The following is a 23,628-nucleotide window of genomic DNA, read 5'->3' as shown; positions in this document are numbered from 1 at the left end:
AAGGATCTGAAGCTGACAACCTTGGGTGTATGTGGTAGGAAGGGTGGGCATGGGCAGGGAGTGTCTCACAGCTCCGAAATGGGGAGGAGTCCTCCCAAATGGAGAACAGGGTGGATGGAGGCCGGAGATTGGAGGGTACTTGGTAAGTTACCCTGGAGGGAACTTTACCTTGGTGTATGCTTAAAAATTCCCACATCATGTTATTTCTTACATGACACATTCAGATTTTAGGTCCTGACCCTGTGGAGGTCACTTTAATTTTTATTCTTAGGTTAGTTTTGTAATCAGTAAACAGAATTATGAGGAGCAAATAAAATATGGTATGTGAATGTTCTCAAAAGATATTACATAATATGGTAAGATACAATTATTTATATTTATATAAGCAGGTAAATATAATTACTTAGCACAGGGGCACAAATTCAAATAACTTTAGGTGCCAAAGAGACCAAGTAAATATCTGGAGCAGTTACATAATTGGATGTGATGGGGCCTGTGGCCAGTTGGAAATTTTGCAACCTTGCTTCAGTATACCCAAATTCAGAGGAAAACAAACAAAATAAAATGAGCAAAGCAAACTCAAACCCTCACTGTCCTGGCCAGGTATCACACATCTGCCTCCCCTCTGTGATACTCTGATTTAGTGATAGAATGTGAAGACCTGGGGTCTCATTCCAGTTCCACCATTGAGAAAGTTCTTAACCTCTCCTAGGATTCTTTTCCTCATTTGTAAAATGCAGTTGATGTATGTCTTGCCTGCCTCTAAGGGCTGTTGTGAGAGGCTTAAGGGAAATAACATGTGAAAAGGACACGAAAACTATTCAAGCCTATATCAATGTAAGGAACATTATTGTTTCTTAGTTTCTGTAAACCTTAACTTTCCCGTGATGGCACACTTCTTTGTTGAGAAGGTTTCCTAGCCAGACATTGGGAAACTCCAAAATGCCAGCTAGAAAAGCCTCTTTTTGATAGAGTGAGCATGGTAATAGATGTAAGCCCGTTTAATGTATTTTCTGGACTTAAACTGTTACCTGGATCATACCATTATCATTATAGTAAAAAGAACCATTGTCTTGTTTTTCTCACTATTACCTTCTATTAGATATGTGAATTATTATGACAGTACAAGAGTCTTCATAATTCTCCCAAATCAGTTATGTTATTCATAAGTTTTTCTGTGGTTTCCCTAACAAATAAACAAAGTCAAAACTGGTACTTTCTTGGTACCCTAAGGTTAGAAAAAGTGATTACTTCAATTTTCTGACTGTAGTCAGTCAAGTGCTCATATCTTGAAGCCTCCGTAGGAGATGATTTTGGAGCAAAATGTAAACCAGCATCTGCATAGCATTTGCCAAATAGCCGTTCAGTGGCATCAGCTTACCAGTTCTCCTCATCCAGCAAGACATAGTCATAGTAACTCATGATCCTAAGTTTATTGAACTCCTACTAAGTGTGAAGCTAGCTTGGAAACACAGAAGAGTAATGTGGTCCCTCCTTTGAAGAAGCATGAAGTTTTGGTTGGTGAGCAAGTACTATCTATGAAATAGCTCTAGAATCTGGACTCACAGGCTATTAGCTTGTCTGGAAGAAGCCCTGGAGGTCATCCACCCAACTATTTCACCCAGTTTACAGCAAATAGCACTGAACCTATCACTAAGTGTTAATATTTATCTGGTAGTCCAGGTGTTCTCAAATCTAGCTGCTTCCCAGAATCATGTGTGGATACAGTCTCTGTATCCCCCCTGGTAGGGAACCAGGAGTTCATAGTGAAGTACAAAAGATCTATAGTCCTGGAAGATTCTGGCAGACCCATTTTGCTTAATGGATTTGGGAATGGTACCAGTCCTGTGGTGTTAGTGGTTTTGGAATTTAGGGTTTAGGGAGTTCATTGAAAGGTTGGTAAAGGGCCTGATGAGGAGCTTTCATGTTGTAGTAATGGGTGGGTAAGATTGAGGTGACCAGGACCTTGGGTGAGGGCATGGAGTTGGGGATTGGCATGGCTGAGGTGATGAGCGAGATGTTTTACATCATTGTCGCTCTTGGATAGCAAGGTGCTGTAGGGGATTTCACACATTTGCTTTGAAAAAGAGCTATGACATGCTCAAGACAACCTGATAGTTACTTGGAGGATATTTTGTTTTGTTTTGTTTTGGTTTTGGGTTTTTTTTGTTTTTGTTTTTGTTTTTGGTGAGTGTTTTAATAAAGTATTTGATTGAATTACAGGTAATTCTATAATCCTAAGCTTTTTTTCTAGTTTATTATTAGTATCATGGTTGGTATCTTCATTGCCTTCCCCAAATTGAGATGGACATCGATAAATTTGTATGCTCCTTTCCTATATTTTTTGGTAATAAAGTAATTGATATGCAGTAGGCTAATAAATATGTCTGGATAAAGAAGTGTACTATAAACAGCCAGTAAAAACATTAACTCTTATAAACTATTCTTTGTTGAATATAATTTCTTTCTCTCAAGAAAGTGAGTTATCTATATGGCATTTTAAATATTATTAAGATACCAGTGTGTATAAGACAGCACACAGTTTCCTTTTTGTAAAATGTCTGTCCACTTTATATTTAGATGTATAGTAATTTTGTAGTTATGCATTCTGTATGCATTTTATAATTTCGTTCATTCCACCCTCAAAATGTTAAACAGTTTGTTTTTGTACAGGAACAATTCTCCCTAGTGTGTGTGTTGGTTGAAGGCAGTAACAACATGGTAATGATTAAAAGCATGGACTTTGAACCAGAGGATCTGAGTTGTTATACCCTGCTTTGTTGCTTGCTAGTTATGGATAACTCTATTTTGTCAACTGTGAACTCTGGAAAAAAATAATACCTATCACAAAGGATTGGTGTCAGGATTAAAGGAGTTAATCTGTGTAAAGTGCTTCAAAGTTATCTGGTTAATGCCCTTCCTTTTATACATTGAGGAATTGAGGGCTTATTCTAAGAACTCACTGAAGATCATTAAGAAATGATAACCTGGACCAGAACCCAAACTATCTGATTCCCAGGCTAGGTGAGAAGGGCAGAAAGTTGCTTCTCTCTGAAGTACTTTTTTCAGTGTGCTGTCACTTGGTCTGGCTCTCTCTCTGCGTCCCTCTGGCCCTCCTCCCCACGCCCACCCTCCTCCTGCAACTCTCACCTCCCCTCTCCATCCCATTCTTCCTCTGTAGCCTTATAAAGCCAGATTCTAAACCTGGATGGAAGTCAGGGGAACCCCTAACATCATATGCACATTTTTCTTTTTCTTTTTTCTCTTTGTCTTTTCTGAGAAGAGAGCTTACAGAGAGCCTTCATTAGACTCCCCAATGCAACTGTGCCCCAACTTCCCTGAGTATGGAAGCGGCTCTAGCTGCAGGTGGTTTCCATTATGAGCAGAAGCTGAGGTGGTGCTGGAGAAGTCTAAGAACCATATTCCTTTGTTAGTGTTTCCAGCTGCAGAGGAAGGAGTGGGCACTAATAGGGCTGCTGGACAGAGCCGTTCTGCCAGGCAAAAGTGATTTTATCCTGAAGAAACAGCCGAATGTCTTCTTGACTGCGTGAACAAGTGGGAGGCTAGGAGTCCTTCAGAACATAAAGACAATGCAGGCTGTGGTTTGGAGAATAAGCCTGTAAGAACTTAGAGCCAATAGGGCACACTCTTCCCCTGTCACTTGGTTAAGGTCACGGCTGGAGTCCAGTGGCTTAGATTTGCCTTCTTTGCATGTGAGCTGATCAACCTGGGCTTTCTCACAGTGATACATACCTGTTAAAAGATAAATTCTGCTGCTCTGTGTTTCACATAAAATGAGGGGATCCATGTTGTGTTTAAGGACTTAGGAATTCAAATGCATTATGATGTTAGAAGAGCGATTTTACAAGAATGCATACCACCTTGTATCCCAAGGGCTTCTCAAGTTGGTTGTTGTTTGAGTTATCCTGCACCTTAGTACTCAATAAAATTGTGACCAATAGCTTCACCTGTGCCTTTTGTAGCTATAAGGTAGCCCAAGATTTTCTCTTTCATTGTGTAATATGCAGATTTATCACACAGTAGCTTTAACATATCTGATGGCAATGCACATTTTGTTGCAGCGGCGGGATCAAGGACGTTTTAATATAGTCCGGCTAGACCCCAGTCGTATGGAAGTGATCCATTTCTTCCCTGGCAGTTAGGGGGGAAACAGGACATGTTGGGGGCATTGAGTTAAGCATGGCTGGACAGGACGTCTTTATCAGGTTAACGTTCTTTTGCCAAGTATGTGTGATAAAGTCAGGGTTAGGCTTTAGGAATTTGGGCCTGGTCTATATTTAGCATCCAGAAATCACTATGGGGCTGTCATTGGTTGGGAGTTCCCAGTCACCATTCTTGCTGAAGTTGGGTAATTTAGGGATTTAGGACAGCAGGGCACTGTTCTAGAGTTTGTTAGTTCATCCATTCTTTCATCAGTTTATATTTCACCATGTCTCAGTTTTTCCTGACATCAGTTTTACTTCTAGGGCACTTTTACAAGGATCTGAATAATTTTTGAGATCATGAGAGAAACTCATGATGAAAAATTAAAATTAGGAAAACATTAGAGGGCTTATATACTTTCACAAACCCTTTTAAAAAGCTTTCCAAGGAAATAGATATTAAAAATTATGAAATGAAAGAAAGAAATGTCAGGAATTTTTTTATTTAAATTGATTTTTTAAAAAAGATTTTATTTATTTATTTGACAGAGAGAGAGCACAAGTAAGGAGAGCAGCAGGCAGAGGGAGAGAGAGAAAAGCAGGCTCGCTGCTAAGCAGGGAGCCTGATGCAGGGCTCGATCCCAGGGCCCCGGGATCATGACCTGAGCCGAAGGCAGCTGCTTAGCCAACTTAACCACCCAGATGCCCCATTTAAATGGATTTTTGAAAAAGCCCTCAGATACACAAGATCTTTCAGTTAGGTTACATCTCATTTTTTTCCCCAATAGAGGTATTTTTGGTTCTATATAGGTTGCCTGTTGACTGTTATGGGAGAGTTGCTAATCATTGAAAGGTCAGATATGGGCTTGACTTCTGTCCATGCCACTCATTACAATCTGATTCTTTATTTCTATACCTATAAAATTGAGATGGTGATACTGTTCTGTCTACCTCATGAAGTTGTATGAGTATTAAATGAATGAGCAGTGCCTTACTCCCAGCCCCTGATAAATTGTAACTTTTTTCCTCTCAAAGATTCTGTGCATCAAAAGGCAAATCAGTCAACTGTGGAGGTCCTATAACCCTAATCAAAGTTGTCTCTCTTCTCCTTTTATCTGTGAATTTAGAATGTGGGTGTGTTATGGGCCAAACTTGCTAAGTCAGCTGGGAGAGGGACTGTGGCAGGCCAGTGGAAATCTGGGAAGGTAGACCAAAGTGTGGATTTAACCTATCTGTGGGAGGAACTCACTAGGTATACAGGTGGTCACTGAAGTTGTGGGGTATTTCTTGTTCTTCCAGCTCTGTTTGATGTGGCTGTCCAGGGACTTTCCTGTCTCTAGATCTGAATGAAGGGGAGAAAATTGCTTTTACGTAGAATCCACATGCTGTAGTGTGGAGATAACTTCACGCTAGAGAGAAAACAGTCCTAAGTATCAGGATCTTTTCATTTATTGAAACTGAATCACCCCCCCTTCCTGAGGCAGTTTATGGGATTGCGCTTGTAGACCGTGGGCTTGACTTACTCTGTAGCTGGCTCTGCTCCCTGTGGTAAACTTAGCAGTATGAGGTCTTGTTCTTTCTGTGGCTTTCGGACCGCTGTTCAGGCTGCATTTCTGGTTTCTACAGGTGTCTGCTGTTACCTGACTTTTTCGCTGTCAGCTCAATCCTCATTTCTAGCTTCTGGATTCCCCTCAATTCTAGCTTCTGGATTCCCCTCAATCTACTCATCTCTCAGAAAAGTAGAAAAACCTACCCACTACTCTGAAAAACCATCTCACCGTTGGTTCTCAGCCTTGTCTTGATCATCGCCCCTGTTTCTTTAGAGCTATTCTCTTTTGGAGAAGTATAGACTTCACTCTCAAAGTGAAGCACCCTGGGGCAGGGAGCGGCATTTATGTGTTTTCCTAGAGGCAGAGGTGAGTGACCCAGCTGACAGGTCGCAAGTTAACCTGAATGCTTATCATAGACAGCTCTATGTGGAGGCTGTCTGTCCCACTTGACAAATGGGGCCAACAGGACTCTGAGGGATTAAATACATGTTTAAGTGTTGCTGCCAATGAATGGTGGAATCAGGGTTACATCCTTGTTCCTGTCTGATAGGCAGATAGCTTTTCTTCCCTTTGTCCCCAGGAGAGGACAATGCCCTCCTGCTTTGAAGTAGACATTTACCTGAAAAGTCTCCCAAATGCACTGATTCTTTTTTTTTTTTTAATTTTTATTATGTTAGTCATCATACAGTACATCATTAGTTTTTGCTGTAGTGTTCCGTGATTCATTGTTCGCGTCTTAACACTCAGTGCTCCATGCAATCCGTGCTCTCCTTAATACCTAACACTGGGCTGATTCTTAATCTTTATGTATGAAATGGTCATTTAGCCCAAACAATACAAACTGTTTCCTCCAGAGAAAATATCTGAGGCAAACTGGTTAGAGCTTGGTGTGTGTGTATGCTTTTTTTTTTTTTTTAAATCAGTTTTACTTTTGCCTATTTATTTTTTTGCACTTTCCTTCCTCTCTATCCTCCCCTTCTTTCCTCTCTTCATTTCTTTCTTTATGTAGCCAAGCTGGTAGGTTTTACTTTGGCCTCTATTCTCCAGGTTTCAAGAAAATAATTTATTGAGAAATCTGCATGTGATTTTTTTTAAAGCTTTAGTCAAGGCCTTGAATAAAAATTTAAAGGAAAAGAAACCTTTCCAGATAAACTATGTTAATGGTTTAATTAGAAGTAATTTATTCTTTGACAAAGCTAAGCAAAATTGCAAAAAATCCATGTAATACTGTATAAATAACAATGATGGTTAAGAGCTACAAATAAATAATAGCATCCTATCTACATTCTCCCTAGTCATTACAATAACATACCCACAGCAGGGAGAACAGGTAAAGAAACCAAGGCACAGTTAGATTTAAGCCCAATTGTGACACTGGACATAATGTCATTGTACTATGTCATGCGATTTTTTTTTTTAAAGATTTTATTTATTTATTCGACAGACAGAGATCACAAGTAGGCAGAGAGGCAAGCAGAGAGAGAGAGAGAGGAGGAAGCAGGCTCCCTGCTGAGCACAGAGCCCGATGCGGGACTCGATCCCAGCACCCTGAGATCATGACCTGAGCCGAAGGCAGAGGCTTAACCCACTGAGCCACCCAGGCACCCCATATGTCATGCGATTTTAAAGCAAAGCGGGTGCTCTGTCTCATTGTTTTAAAGGACATTGCAGCTTTTGTAATCCTTTTTTTATATGGTGGTTCTTGGTCAGTTTGCTCTGAGTGCTAGATACCTAGCACGGTATAGTGATAATGACAAGAGTAACCGTGAAGGGTGGGGTTAGTCAGAGCAGGGAAGCTAAGACCAGGGTTTTCTGTCTACATGACCAGGAGCTCAGGAGCACCAGACTCAAAGGAGACTGACTTCTTACAGTGAGTCTGCTAGCACCCCATTCACCCAGAGCTTAGATGCAGCAGACGCATCGATCAGACTAATCTTGGACCCGGATGAAAATAAGCTTCAAGTTAAGGAACACACACTGGTACAGGAACCTGGACCACCACAGAAAGTTTAGATCGCTTGGGCAAGTGTTTATGAAGCTGGGGAACTTCAGTGTTTATGAAAGCCAGAGGAAAGCACAGTTCACATTGTGGAGCTCTTCCCCTTTCTGAGAGCAAAGTGAGGACGGACCAATCCGTCCCAGTCGAACTCACCATGTCCTGGTCATGGGCCCATCATAAAGTAAGGGTGGCAGGCAAGAAGGAAGAGTGTGTCCAGATGGTGGCTGCCCTGAGGAGTTTACATAGTAGCCGAGAAACTTCACATCTGCTAGTTTGCTTGTTTCTAGTGGGCTTTCCATTTTTTCAGGCTAGTATACTCTCCTATACACAATACTTAATTTCATTTGACATCGTATCATTCTCAATTCAGTTTTTATTCTTTCTTCAGGAGACATTCAGGAGTCCATGTGACTCCGTTCAGTGTGCAGCCAAGTGAGCCTGTTTTCTGTGTTGTCTCTTACACCCCTGCTTGAAGGCAAGACGTGATGCTGCGGCTGGGAGCAGAGCCTTCCGAGACATTGTCTGAATTGTGCTTCTGAGTCAAGACCGGGGCATACATACAGATGAAGAATCCTCAAAGGGAGGATTCTTTGACTAAATGAAAGATTGAACTGATGGTCTTTAAGTCTCTTCCAGCTCTAAAGATATAATTTTGATTAAAAATAATAAAAACTAAGAAGCCTTGTAATAAGCTGCGAGTTTAAAGTGGTAAAAACGCTCTTTAGTGTTTCAGATGGTGTTTGTAGAACCAACAACTTGACAAACCTGTCCGTTGATTTACAAAATCTTCTGCATTTCAGCAGAAGCTGAGTTCACCTGACTTCCAAGATGTCTGTCTCTGGCAACATAGTAGTCCTCCTCAGTGCATGAGCTGACCTTCTTTCTGTCTGGCTGGCTGGTTATGGATTTGCTGGCCAGTCTGTATTGCTTCCTAGTTGGAATATGCAAAATGTGTACACTTTACTGATTGAAATATTTATGTCTGAGAAAAATTTGCCAAGGGGAATCAGGGAGGGAAGAATGTATTCCTGAGGGATGGAACTGTTCACAATATAAGCAGGATATAGGAAGTTGAGGAAACTGGATCAGAAAGTGAATATAAATCAGCAATGGACTGGGTGTCCATGGGAGTTCTGTGAACCTCTTTGAGTTCTTATTTTCCTCTTGGATAAAATTACAGGTGTGGCTTATCAAATAGCTTCTCTAGCCTTAAGAATTCTGCAATTCTCCAAACAAAGGACACTGTACCTGGTCAGTTTCTGTTGATGGAACAGATAATCCAGAGTTGGGAGTAGTAGACAAAGAGTTTGGGGATTAGCTAGGTGCTTCCCCCACCTGCTTCCCCAAAACTCCCAGATTGGATTAGTCAGGACGGAGGAAGTAATATCCTGTTCTAGTTTCTATTGCTGCTGGAATAGATTACCACAAATTTACTGGCCTAAAACAACACACAGTTATTATCTTATTGTTCTGAAGGTCAGAAGTCTGCAGTAAGTTTCACTGGGCTAAAATCAAGGTGCCTTTCTGGAGGATCTAGGGGAGAATCTGTTTCCTTGATTTTTCCAACTTTTGGAGGCTTTCCACATTCCTTGACTTGAGGTCCTTTCCTCCATCTTCAAAGCCAGCAGTCACCTCACACTGACCTTTGCTTCTCTGACTCTCCAGCCTCCCTCTTCTAAGGACCTTTGTGATTAGATTGGGCCCTCTGGGATTATCCAGGATAATCTCCTCAGCTCAAGATCCTTAACTTAATCCCGTCTGTAAAGCCCCCTTTGCCCTGTAAGGGAACGTATTCACAGGTTTGGGGCATTAGGTGGTGGACATCTCTGGGGTGCCATTTTTCTACCTACCACACATACATGATGTTGATGGCATTACACTGGCCCAGGAGACCATGCTTCTCTCTCTTGAAATATTGCTAGCAGATTAAATCATTTTTAGCATTCACAAGAGACCTTCAGTAGCACTGCTCCAGCCTCTTGTGCCTCAGCAGGAAGTTTATTAAAAGGAAAAAGAGGAGAAAATGGGAAAAGAACCACACAGCTGGGAGGCAGTTTTATCAACTCAAATGGAGTCAACATCAAGGCCTTCAGAAGGAGAGCGTATGATATGCTCTGATTCAGTTGTGCAAAGAAAAAGGCAAACAGGTTCCCAGGGTCAGAACCACAGGTATTTTGTGACTTGTCTCTTAGGAAATGTGGTCAGATATTCGGTTTTAGGCTCTCTGGGAGTTTAGCTGTAGTGGGCACTTTGCATTCGAGGTTGAGGTAATGTGGATTTACTTTCTGGTAGTAGGGCTTTTTCTGGGAAGGCTTTTTTCCTGAGAAGGTGTCAGATCCTCAGTGGGAAAGAAGCCCCTGCATAAAGTCCAAATGTGACACCATCAGTGTTTATAGTTCTTTAAGCAGAAGCCACAATGAATCTGTGTTCTTAGTATCTCAAGGGTGACATTTTAATTGTCATGGCATGAGATAAGGCGTTATCTCGGTTTGTAGTTACAGACGTAATTGAGGACAAGTTAGAATGTGGAGAGTAGATGAGTGAGACTGACGCCACATCTTTCCCCCCATAAACTCCAGCCAGTTCACATCTGTACTCTGATTTGATGGAGATATTCATGTCACCAGAAGAAACTCGTTTGGTTCCTGAGGAGTTTTGTATTTCTCCAGTCCTGTTTGACTTTCCGATGTGCTTCAATAAAGCATGCTAAGCTGCCTGCAAACACTCCCTGGTAAGCGGTGGGAAGCACTGACTGGTGTATCAGAGAAGAGTCTGGGCTGTATTCAGGTGTGGGGTGTGGTTGTGTCCAGTTAGCCAGGTGATCTGGGCTCTATCACCTGAGCCCCAAGGCGTTCCAACAACACAATGCCTTCAAGGTGTAAAACATCTTACAGAGGAGGGAGCTGCAGAGACACTAGCAACACGAACAACTGGAATATGATATTCTGTTTTTGCCATCCTTTGAAACATCATCAGATAAATGTATGCTGGGAATTTGGCCAGAACCTCTAGGGAAAAGTGAAAGCTGGAAACATTTATAAAATACTATGGTTTTACATTTTCCCTAATTATAGTGAAATTTTCTTAGCTATTTCTCTAATTAACAGTTTTTTTTTTCATTCTAGAAGTAAATGTAATCTTTGAAACCAGAAACAAAAAGGTCTTTATTTTATTTTGTGGCTTGTTTTTTATTTATTTTCTTTTATTGAAGTATAATTAATACACAGTGTTATATTGGTTTCAGGTGTTCAGTATAGTGATTTGACAATTCTGTACATTTTTCTGTTTTCATCAAGATAATGTGTCCTGGTAATCCCCTTTATCTATTTCACCCATCCCCCTGCCCACCCTAATTAAGCTTTTTGTCACTGTTGTTGCTATGTTTAGAAGTAGGATTATTCTGATCTGAAAATTTCTAGGAAACATACATGCTTATTCTTCAAGCTCTCTCTTCATTGTGCTCTGTGGAAGGGTGTTTTCAGTGAAGAATCTTGAATTGGGCATTCTGAGAGAAGCAAACAGCCTTGGCCATCATTTGTTGCTCTGTGTATTGTTTTCCTTCAGTTCTCAGAGCTTTAGTATAAAGGAGTAGTTATGCCCAGACATAACTATTTCCCTAAATTTTGTTGTACTTCTTATAGAAGGCATTGATTTTGGTGTTTCTTACGAGGGTTTTAGAGGAGGTTGGCAAGCAGGGATGTTTGCCATATTTTACTTGGGAGCCTTGACATTTAACTTAGTCCATGGCCCACTTCTGTGCACCTGCTGTTCCCCTAAATGGGTCTGCTCTGAACTTATCTGATAGCCCACCAAGAAACATGATCAATTAGCTCAGGTTATTCTTTTGAAAGCAAAGGATACTCCCTGGAGCAGAGAACTCTATTCTGTGTTTCCTTTCTATAAGGGTTGTATTTATAGCTCATTGTCATATAATTAAATGCTTTATTTACTGGCAGGAATTAAGATCCAATAATGGTCCTTTTGAACATTTAAATTAGAAAAATTTTTTCAATCTATCCAGGTTTCCTGCTGCCACCCTTTACTACCTTCTCAACCAGTGCTCGAAGGTGGGCTTTAATTTGCCTCCGAGTGGCAGGGACTGTCTCCAAAATATTCCTTAATTCTCCAAGGTCAGAGTTTGTGTTCTCAGGATAAACAAGGCTAATAAGCACTCTTTTGGGCCTCTGCCCCTTAATTCTTCCCTTTTGTTCAGTCTTAGGGAGAACCTGCAGATCCTCATGTTGGTTGCTGTTAAACTCATGTTGCCTGTGTTGTACCCCTCTGATTCAAAATTGAGAGGCAGAGTGGGCTTTAACTTTTTACCAGGTAAAGTGAGATGAAGACATCTGCTAAATGGAAGAATACTATAAACAAGGTGCCAGGATGTCTTAACCTTCTTTGAGAGACTAATCTAGTCACAGGCCATTTTCCAAGTCACCTTATCGCTTTATGGTGTGTTGATCCTGTGGTGGACCAGCTGTAAAAACACATGTAAAAATATGCAGCTCTGAGTATTTGTAGGTACCAGGCATGTTGCTAACATGCTACGATCATTAGCATAACTGTTCCCCAGAGATCACTGCTTGGGAGCTATGAGAGGTTGGGCCTGGGAGTATAGGCTTGGAGATGGGATGGCACATAGGGTACAGGAGGGAGAGTGACAAGTATGAAAGAGAGTGAGAGGTATCCCTGGCAGGTGGAGGAGGAAAAGATACAGAGACAGGAGGAGAGCCAGGAGGGGACAAAGTCCAGAAGCCCAGGAGCAAGAAATTTCAAGGGTGTGGGATGGGGGAGTCAACAGAATAAAATGCCACAGAGTCACCAGTTCAGTCAGATCTGGAAAGTTTGTGTTGAGTTAGGTGGCCATACCTGAAACATTTGACAGATCCACATGAGGAAACCAATACTCAGAATGAGTAAGTGTCTGATCTATGTCGAGACAGGGCCTGGTAGGGGTCTTCCTTCCAGAACTTTCTATTCAGTCTCCTTCATATTTATGGGACTGGCTTTTCTCTTATGATTTGTTTTCAGTGCTCCATTATAGAGGCCACATGTTCTCGTTTTTCATAATTTAAGAATTTCTCATTTTATTAGTCTCCGCATTAGATATATAGTGTGGATGGAGTAAAATGCTGCTTTTTGCACAGTAAGTTGCTTATTTATAGTTTTAAGCTTAGATGTAACACTTTAAATGTAAAATAAAAAAGGTCTGATTTCCATGAAGTAGCCATCTGAAACTGTCAAGAAGCCTTTGTGTTGTAGGTGGCAACAATTTTTAATTTTTAATTTCTGATCATGATGTATGATCTTGCTTATATTTGTTAAAGAAGTTGGTGTCTTATTTATGTGGCTCTGTGTTGTGTTTTATTAGACCAAATAACACATTTTGTTGAGCACCCTGGGTGAACAGAGAAAGTGCATGGTGTTTGTATTAGTTTGCTAGGGCTGTTAGAGCACCACAGACAAGAAGGCGTTAACAACAGAAATCTATTGTCTCAATGTTCTGGAGGCTAGAACTCTAGATCAAGGTGTTGGCAAAGTCATTCCCTTCTAGAGACTGTGGAGGAGAATCTCTTCCTGCCTCTCTCCTAGCTTCTTGTGGCTTGCTGACAATAGTTGGCTTTCCCGGGCATGTGGAAAACATCACACTGATCTCTACTTTCATGCCCAACTGGCAATTTCCTCTTTTTGTAAGGATATCACTCATAGTGGATCAGGGGCCCACTCTACTCCAGGATGACCTCATTTTAACTAATACAGTGGCAGTGACCCTGTTTCCAAATAAGGTCACATTCTAAGGTAGTAGGGTTAGGACTTCAGTATATGAATTTTGGGGGACACAGTTCAACTCATAACAGACTACAGCAAGTAAGATTCTCTGAGACTGAGGTTAGGGGATCTGTCCTCAGCATTCAGCCTTTAGGTGTAGGACTTGATCTTCGCTGAAAAATGACATTTCAGTGAAGTTTGAATATAATTTCTTCATATTTAAATTTGTAGATTAATTAGCCAAATCAGTTAATATGGGAACAGAAATAGGGGAAAAAAGGACTCAGTTAAAGTAGGGATGGCAGGAAACAGAAATGCAGATAAAATGGCAGAGATAAAGAAAACATATACTTGTTTTGATGAGCACTGAGAAACGTATAGAATTGATGAATCATTATATTGTATACCTGTAAGTAATATAACACTGTATGTTAATTATATGTCAATAAAAAATAAAGAAAATGCAAATAAGAAACCCTAGTGATGGTTATGTTTGGAGCATATTTTGGATGGAATTTTCTGCATCCAGAAAATATATGAAGTATTGTAAATACACTTTATCGTCAATGTTTATGGTATGGTGTGGTGGGTTCTTGGCATTTGTGATGTTAATCTCACATGTAATAAACAAAAAGCCCAGAGTGTAGTAATCAATATTACTTTGGAGATATTTCAGTTCATTAATAACCCCCTTCCTAGTCTAAGACTAGCGCTTTCCTGGAGTGGGGTTTGGGGGCGGGGATCTGTGTGATCCAGCCTTTACCAATAGAACAGGTACCTTACACTGTGGCCCAGTCAGCAAGTCAGCTCCAGCCGGACTCACCTCTCCATGGGTCCTTCTCTTCAAGGCCCATATATATTCCCTTAAAGCCTGAGGGGTCATTTAGAGGACAGCCTGAGATCATGGACAGAGGGAGGCCAAAATATCTAATTTTGTGGTTAAAACAGAGGTGATTTTTCTAGCCACCCTATCTCATAGATTAGAAATCTCCAGTTGTCAGTGACTCTTCCCTTGTTTATATTTAGTAACAGACGTCAGAAGGCATAAAAATACATGATAAATGCTGTTTAGTTGAGCAAGCTGGATTTACTGACTGTACTACCTGCAGATAACCACATCTGCTGTGCAGTATGTGCCTTGAATATATACTCACTGAACCTCTGAAAGGGAGAGGAAAAAGGCACAGGAAAAATGCAGCTGATTCACAGGCAGAGAGAGGAAAAATAAGACACAATTATGGTTTCTTAAAGTGCCAACCCCTTACTTCATCATTTGGTATTTATCGACAGTTCTGCTCAGAGCATTTTTAGGGGTGCTCTTTTCAGTTCCAGTACCCATGCAAACACCAACCCCTTTAAAGGCAGACCCTAATATCGAGCCACCTCATTTGTTCAGCTTCAGGCTGGAGCCGAAGGTTGGAGGTTTCTTCAGACCAGAGGCCTCACAGAACCACATTGCCTCCTCCAGCAGTGTTTCAGAGGTAGATAAAGTGTCCATATGCTTCAGTGCACTGTGTCTTTGTTCCAACCCAAGTCCATATTTGTAGAGTAGAACGTCATGGAGGCACCTCAGTCGCAGGTGGTTTGGGGTCTGTATCATAATTCATATTTCGTATACTGTTCACATAAACCCCTGGAACTTGGAACTTTAAAACCCTCCTCTATCTTTCATACTTTCATTACTGTTGACCCTGGAACTGTGCACGTCACTTCTACATGGATTTTTCCCCCGATTAATACCATGTAGTGCTATAAAGGTATTTTGTCTTTCTTATGATTTCTGAATAACACTTTCTTTTCTCCAGCTTACTTTTTTGTAAGAATACAGTATATAGTACATATAACCTACCAGATACGTGTGTTAATGGACTGTTTATGTTATTGGTGAGGTTTCTGGTCAATAGTTGGCTACTAATTAGGTTTTTGGGGGCTCAGCCATTATATGTGGGTTTTTGACTATGCAGGGGACTGGCACCCTATACCCCAATGTTGTTCAGGTGTCAACTATAAAAGATACCTCAGGCTTTTCTCCTGTCAGCCATTTTTGTTCTTAATAAGGTTCTCCATTTTCTATGACAATTACAGAATTAAAAGCTTTTGCACACATGCTTATTTTTTTCTTTTAGAAATAGGCCATATGCTCTTAGATCATTGTTGATAAGAAGAAATTTATGTTATTAAGTTGTAGCATGTTTCAAGTCAAGTGTTTTAATGCTATAACTTCTAACATGTACAATCCTTTTAAGCAAATATTTGAGCACTTGTGTTATCCTGGACAAGAATAATACTATAATTTTATTCTATTATGTGCCTTCATATGTTATAAAATGTTCATGCTTACCAGTAACTTTAAAACTGAAAACCAGAAACAATATAATTCATTTTAAGAAAAACCTCTGTTTATTAAAATTAAAAATTATCAAGCAAGTTCACTAGAGATGGTGATTTACAATAACAAAAAGATTTTACAAAAACTGTCTTGAGGGAGTAGAGCTTTGAGGTGTTATATACAATTACTTCATTCAGCAAATCTTGATCAAGCGTCTACTGTAAGTCAGACACTTGTAATTATGTGGTAGAAGCGGGCATAGAGAAGTAGGAGGAAGCAGAAAACTATAGTTGCTGTGGCCAATTAGGAGAAGTCAGAAACGAAGATAATGCACTTCTAAAATTATCATGTATGGAACAATGTGAAAATATAACTGATGATTAAAATTCAATTTATAACTTTTCAAGAACCCATCTGTAGAATAATGATGAACACTTTATAGTAATTCAGGGGAACCAGAGTGTAAGCGTAAATGAAAGGCAGCGATTCTATCAGTCACGAATGGGAAAGTTGACCCGAGGCATAAAACGACTGCTCCAAAAAGTGATGTATCTTCTAAAAATGCTCAGATTTCTGCTTATAACAATTACAGCAATAATGATTTCACATCTGTTAGTCAGAGGGTTTTAATCTGCAAGAGGTGAAGTGTTTGACAGTTCCTTGTTCTCACATACAGATGAGCTCCTTGGAGTTTAACCTTTAGACTCCTAAGCAATCACGCTTCACAATTTTTTTGTACAAACCACCCAAACAGAAACAGTCTAATAACTCAAACCAGGAATACAGAAATCGGGAGACATTTTTTCATTTCATATAAATTTCTTCAATTAGTTTGCTCATTCTTTCTTTTTCTTTCTTTCTTTCTGGGGCTATTTTTAACATTCACCCTAGTGTCTAGGGTAAATGTTAACCTTTAGCCTTACAATTAAAGAATTGAAGCCATTTGTGCTGATAGAAATGTCAGAACAGGATAATTCTTGCATTTTGGTGCCCTGCAGGATTTTAAATGAGTGACTATGGCTGTTTGATACAGGGAAGATGAGAAATGGGGTCTTCTTTCTTTACCTGAGTATGCTAGAATAAATATGAACTTGAAACTCATCTATGGAGAGAATTTATATCTTGAGCTTTTTATTGTTGTGAAAGACCAAAAAGTCATAAGCTTTATACAGTGCTGCAGTTTTCAAATGTAACTTTATGTTAAATTGATTTTAAGGCAATATTCACATAGATAAGACATTTCAACTAATTCAAATTATGTTGCATCAGGTGTTGCTCATGTTGCCAGAAGAACACAGGATGAGAAAACAGATAAGAAAACAGGAGATGGCCAAGCATTAACTCCACATAAGCCACATTGTCTTTATTTTTAATCAATGAGTGCTCTTAAGTTAAGCTTGATCATGTACTATGGAGAACACATTTTTTAAGGGACACTGAATGTTTATTAGAGATAGGCACCAAGCTAAGTATTGTACATGTTATCTTACTTAATTATCTCTGACTCATTTAGGCAAAAACTGTCATTAAGTCTGTTTTACCAATAAAGATGTAGGCTAAAAAGAAGTTTATCAGTGGTCCCCAAATTGGTCTGCTAGCAAGTCCTGAGGGGGACTTTTTAAAAATGGAGATTCTTGGACCAACTTCTGGTGGGTAGGCTTTAGAAGTTCTAGAGTATAGGTCTGAATGTCTTCATGGATCAATAGTTTCCCCAGTTGATTCTAATGAATACCCAGGTTCGGAGGCCACACGTTGTTAGAAGAGCTACCTCGTGTCACACAGCTGTGAAACAGTGGGGCTGAGACTGGGACTCAAATCTGTGTGATTCCAGAGTTCCCATAATCTGGAAGTAACTGCCATGGGGGCCTGCGCAGAGATGTTTTAAAACCACCATAGTGTCCTAAGCATTTGAAAGAATCCTAGGTTTTATTTTGTCTGACATTCCCAGTATGGAATTCCCCTCTCAATGTCCTTGACCTTGTGTTTCTGAGCTTCTGCTGCATGCAGTTCCAAGATGAGGCTCTGATTTTTCCAGGCAGCCCCTGCTGTTGCTGAGCAGTTCAGATTATTCACAGTGCTCTGCTCTGAGTGCTTACTGGGTTTGCCCTCTGGAGCCATCCAGAATAAACCCACTCCTCCTTTTGCATGACAGCCTCTGTGTTATTAAAAAAGATGTGGCTTCTTCCTTCTGTGGCTTTCCTACTCTAGGCTGCCTATGTCAGGAGCCAAATTCAAGTCCCCTGCAAAAAGAAACCACTGCAGCCCCCACCACCAACCATGATCTCAACCACGGACTCTCCCCACTCCTTCAGAAAGCAGGTATCATGCTGTTTCCCGTTGCATTTAATGTGATATTTTCGCAGCCTCCCTAGATCCCCAGTTAATTTTCTTTTTCTTTGGTATCACTTAACTATGTCAGAATTAGGAGACTTGGTCATTATTGATAACACAAATCAAAATTTTGCTTGTTGAAAGAGATCACTCGCATTCCAAATTAAAGATGTGGTTGAATTGAAAGCATGAGAACTTGGGACTTTAAGAGAGGAGTTAGTTGTGCTGATAAGCAGTAGGTGTCTTGGTTCCATTTGGCCCATGAGCTTGTGGCTCTCTGAAGCCCAGGCCAGCCTTGGCAGGAGGACAGGCTCTTCCTGAACAGCTCCTCCACTGTAGTAAAAGCAAACATATTTTTCTCCTATACTGAACCCTTCAGCCTTTTGTGTTTAAACTATTTCCCATCTTGTTTGAACTATTTTTTCTGGAACAAATATTTATTGTAGGCAGTGTAAATAACAGCTGACACTGTTTGTGTTGACTTTTCTATGACTCTTCTGGGCCTTTATTTAGTTAGCAGAGAGTTTGGAGACCTGAATTCATGTCTCTACCTTGTCACCAGTTTCTAGCTTACACGAGTCTTTTAATTTTCTAGGCCACAGTTCTTTTGTGAAATAGGGCTAATAAATACCTTTGCCCTATCTTGTGAAGAGAGGTGTTAAATGTACCTAGAGACCTGAGATGTCCAGAGAAATGAGTTTACATAAAATGATGTGGTGCTATTGTGAATATTTATTAGCCATTACTAGAAATGAAAGTATTGGCTTATCAGTGGAATTTAGACCCTTTCTCTAGCATGCCATTTAGGGTTTTTTTTTTTCTTTTTTTTTTTTTTTTTTTAAATTTTGCTGTTGTGGTTAGTTTAGACAGGGTGGAGTTATCAAAAATATTTACCAGAAAAGTCTGACCTTTCAGGGTACAGACTGATCACTCCGAAACAACTCCCTTAATTGATCTCAGATGAGCTTGGAGAGGGGCCTGCGTATGTGCACACACACACCCTCGGGTCTGTGTGCTCACCCCATTAGCTCTCAGGAAGTAAACAGATAAGAGGCCCTTCCCCTGCAGGTTTTTCAGCTCTTTCCTTAGCTGTGGACTGGACTGGAAGAAGTGAACTTCTCACATTTCCCTGGGGACAGGCAATTTAAGGTTATCTGTCTGGCCTTTTGAGCAACACCTTTTTTTTTTTTTTTTTTTTTTAAGCAAGTGTAAAAGTATGAACAGCTCTCCATGTTTGCTAGCTGGGAGGGAGATAATTATGAGGAGGATGGTTTGGATGAAGATGCAAGTCAGTGAATCGCAGTTGCCCAGGATCACGAGTAGTAAGTAGTATTTCCTTCCAGATAGCACCCTAGAGTTGGAGATGTGAATAAAAACAGTTCCCTCTTTTGCAGAAGCCCTCAGACTCCTGTCACATTTTCTGAATCTATGTCCCCAGTTCTCTGTTCTGTAAAACTGTCATTTTGGACAGTATTTCCTCCAGCAGTCCTTGCCGAGATGCTGTGGGGGGTTCAGTAAATAGAACACTAGCAAATGCTTTGAAAATCAAAGGTACTTCAGAAGTGGTGAACATTATTTGGGGCTCATTTGGAGTGAGCGAGAAGGATATCTCATTTCTTCAGAGTAACTTAAAGAAGATGAAAGAGAGAACATTCCTTTCCTTGTAGTGATATGAGCCACTTTGTCTAAATGCACTGCTTAGGTTGTATTATCATGTGCAGGCTCTAGAAGTGAGAAATAAAGGGAACCTCACTGGGTCCACCAGAACCCTTCGACTGTAGGCCATTACAAATGCATTCCAGTATGATTGACATCTAGTAACTGTATACAGTGTGCCAATTAGAGTATTTAACTGTGCAGTAAAAAAGGAGTTAATGAAACACACCTAAGAAATGGGAAATAAGATTAGAAGTGGTGTTTTGGCCTTTATTTAAGTGACAAGGAGCAGAAGAGGGTGTGGACACCATGCTTGGCTGACTTCTTGTGTCTTTATTTACCACGGGCTTATGCATTACTAAGTGTCTGTAGATACATAGCTATCACAACCTCACCCCAAATATTCTGGTCTCAGTTTGATTCAGTACTATTTTATTGTTCAGCAATGTATGGAAATTTTAGAATTTAAATTCAAAATAAACAATAAAATGAATTAAAATGACAATCCATTGATTTCTTTGTTTGCTTTTCTGCTTGTAACACACATTGCATGAATTTCCTACATTATTTCCCTCAGAAGTCACTATGGACACCCCCCTCCCCCCAAAATACCTAGAGATGGGATTTAAAAACTTTTTTTTTTTAACCACAAGTGAACTGCTGTTTAGCAACATTGACTACAACTGTGCTTCTCGGGAATTTCACCACTATATAATTGCCTTCTTCATTTCTTTTCTGGCTTAACTAGTGTATATAATCACTGATTTATAAGTGTGAGCTGTAATAATGTCAGCTGTCTGCTGGCATGATTGGAGAACGTATTATGAAATGAAGTTAATTTCTATCTTCTTTTCTTGGAGACTCTTTTACACTTAATTTTGAGCAGATAAGTGACATAAAAGACCAAGCCACTTGAAGATAATGCATTTAGAAATTACTGATTGATGAGCTTATGCTTATCTAATTTTGTTTTAAAAAGATCCTAATATATCTTTTGAGAATAGATTTTTTGAATGGAAGAACAAAAATACTCCAGGATAGGTGGATAAGATACCAGAAAAAGGAACGTTGAAGGGCTCTATGTTTTTCTCTGACCAAAAATTATTTTAATATTAATCCTGGAATGCATGTTTTAGTCATGGCTGTCAGTGGTAGAAAATATTATTTAGCTTAATAGTTTTAATTAAAATAAATGTTTGTGTTTTAAGCAAAACAGTTTATGTTGTAATAAGATAATAGCAACATTTTATGCATCTCTTTGTTGGATTTTCTTTTGAGATAATGATCTTTTGGGCTCTTTTCCATAAATATGCATATCATACTCATGTTTCTCTTTAAATGCATGCATGAGTAAGAAGCACTGAATTTGATTAACTTTATTAACCGTAAATAATGAAGTGTACTCTTTTATGTTAACCCTTATTTTATTGTGTATCAGCCTTTAGACATTTGGCTATCTGGACAAGCAATCATTTATATCCTTTTAAAAAATATTTATAGCTTCTTTGACTAATTGCTTCTTATACGACTTAAAGCCTTTTGCAGTGGTACCATTTGTTAAAACACAGCCAGAAGCAGGCAGAGCAGTGTCATTTTTCAAAAATTTAGTGTCATTTTTATAGACAAATAACACTTGTAAATGATGGATAATAGCTAGCAGGATGCTGCATGGTATAAAACGTGCATGAATTATATTTTCTGGGAGTTAGAAGGTTAACTTGCCTATGAACTAATTGAAGAGCTTTATGGTAAATGCAAAATGTTGTATGCACATTATCGGCAAGACTTAAACCAGCTGAAAAAGGGATTTCCTTCCCTTGGGTATTATTCATTATCTCACCCCATTTTCTGGCTAGATAGTGTGTAAGGAGAGCATCTGATCATCATGCATCTATAGAATTTATAAAAGAGAGCACGGCATAGATGCTTTTCAAAACGATTGGCAGATTAATACTTTGCACTTTAGAAATGGGAGTGGAGGTGAATGAGGGCACTGAAATTATCACTACATAATGATACATTTTTGGATTTACACAGAATGCGTTTATCAGGCCAACTGTGGTTTCTGGCCCTGGGAAAACAAACAGTGGGAGATAGTGCTGGTCTCTGGCAGCTTGCAATATAGAAATAACAGGAATTTATCATCTCCTTTCTGTTGAGGAAGGCTAACTCACGGTTCTCTTTTTATACTTTTTACACTGGACAGTTCTGTTAAGTTGAAAACACACTGTCTCACTGTAGTAACAGTTAGAATGCTCAATAAACTATCATATTATGTTAGTGAAAACCTCAGAAACTTCACTTGTTCAAAGGTGAGACTCTTCCTGCCCAGCTAAGGCCTGATTGTAGACATCCATCCATCCATTCCAATTATGGGAGAGGAGGTGCATTTGGTGTCTTTTTCATTTTTCCCTGCATTTTAACTGCTCCTTCTCAGTGGGTTTGTGTTGGGGGGAAAAGGAGTTGAGGGAAAGAAGGTAATTATATAAGAAATGGACAGGATTTCTTACTTGACTGGTCTGGTCATAAGCTGGCTTTGTGTTTTCTGGGCTTAGTTGCTGTTTAACATCCTTTGTCTTTGGGGCTCTTCTGTTTCTCTACAATATGTCTAGATTGGATTCCTTTTTATTTACCCTGATTAGTTTGTCCGTGGATTCATGTCCTACCACCTTCGGGAAGGTCTCATCTGTTCTCTATCGTTTCTGTTCTTTTCTTCTAGGACTATGATTAGACTTTTTTTTTTTTTTAAGATTTTATTTATGTATTTGCCAGAGAAAGAGAGAGGGAGAGAACATGAGAGTATAAGCAGGGATAGTGGCAGGCAGAGGGAGAAGCAGGCTCCTCACTGAGTAAGGAGCACGACGTGGGACTTGATTCCATGACACTAGGATCATGACCTGAGCCGAGGGCAGATGCTTAACGGACTGAGCCACCCAGGCATCCCAATGTGATTAGACTCATGTTAGACCTTCTCATTGTATTCAACCTGTAGGTTAACGTATCTTCTTCTGTATTTTTCATCTCCTTCTCTCCCTGGATGGCCTTTTAGGCAACTTCTTCAGCTCTTCCTTCCAGCTCATTAATTTCCTTTTCAGCTTTGACTAATATGCTACATAATTTTGCTAGTGCATATTTTCCAATAGTTATAATTTTTTTAAAAGTAGGTTCCATGCCCAGCAAAGGGTCCAGCGTGGCACTTGAACTCATGACCCTGATCTGAGATTAAAAGTCAGACACTTTACTGACTGCACCACCCAGGTGCCCCCATAACTATAATTTTTATTTTTAAATGTTTTATTTGGTTCTTCTTAAAAATGCTGGTCTTAAGAAAAAAAAAACAACTGTGGTCTACACACAAGACTTACCATCTTAACCGTTGTTAAGTTGTACAGTTGAGTTAAGCTCAGTTAGCATTAAGTACATTCACATTGTTGTGCAACCAATCTCTAGCACTTTTTTATTTTTTAAGATTTTATTTACTTATTTGAGAAAGAGAGAGCACAAGTGGAGTGGGGGCAGAGGGAGGCAGAGGAGCAGGCTCCCCTCTGAACAGGGAGCTCCAGTGTAGGATTATTGTTTTCTTAGGCTCACAGGAAGCAAGAACATGACTTGAGTGGAAGTCAGATACTTACCTGACAGCCACCCAGGCGTCCCTCTAACACAGTTTTAATCTTGCAAAACTGAAACTGCCTGGTCATTTTTGAAAGTCACTTATTGTATGTTTATTTTTATGATTCTATCTTTGTGCATCTTTAATATTTCATATATAATTATTTTATAGGCTGTCTCTGGTAATTGAAACTTCTAAAGTCCATGGCGGTCTAAATCTGT

General features: G+C 39.7%; 1 protein-coding gene across 1 annotated transcript in view; it reads left to right on the top strand.

The window, feature by feature from the left end:
- The window catches only part of AFF3 (AF4/FMR2 family member 3), a 536,398-nt gene that overhangs the window by 17,684 nt on the left and 495,086 nt on the right, over positions 1–23,628 (top strand). The window lies entirely within an intron of this gene.

The sequence above is a fragment of the Neovison vison genome, chromosome 8 (genome assembly GCF_020171115.1).
Source record: "Neovison vison isolate M4711 chromosome 8, ASM_NN_V1, whole genome shotgun sequence".
Lineage (NCBI taxonomy): Eukaryota > Metazoa > Chordata > Mammalia > Carnivora > Mustelidae > Neogale > Neogale vison.
The sequence above is the reverse complement of the archived record's forward strand: the minus strand, read 5'-3'. Positions and strand labels throughout refer to the sequence as shown.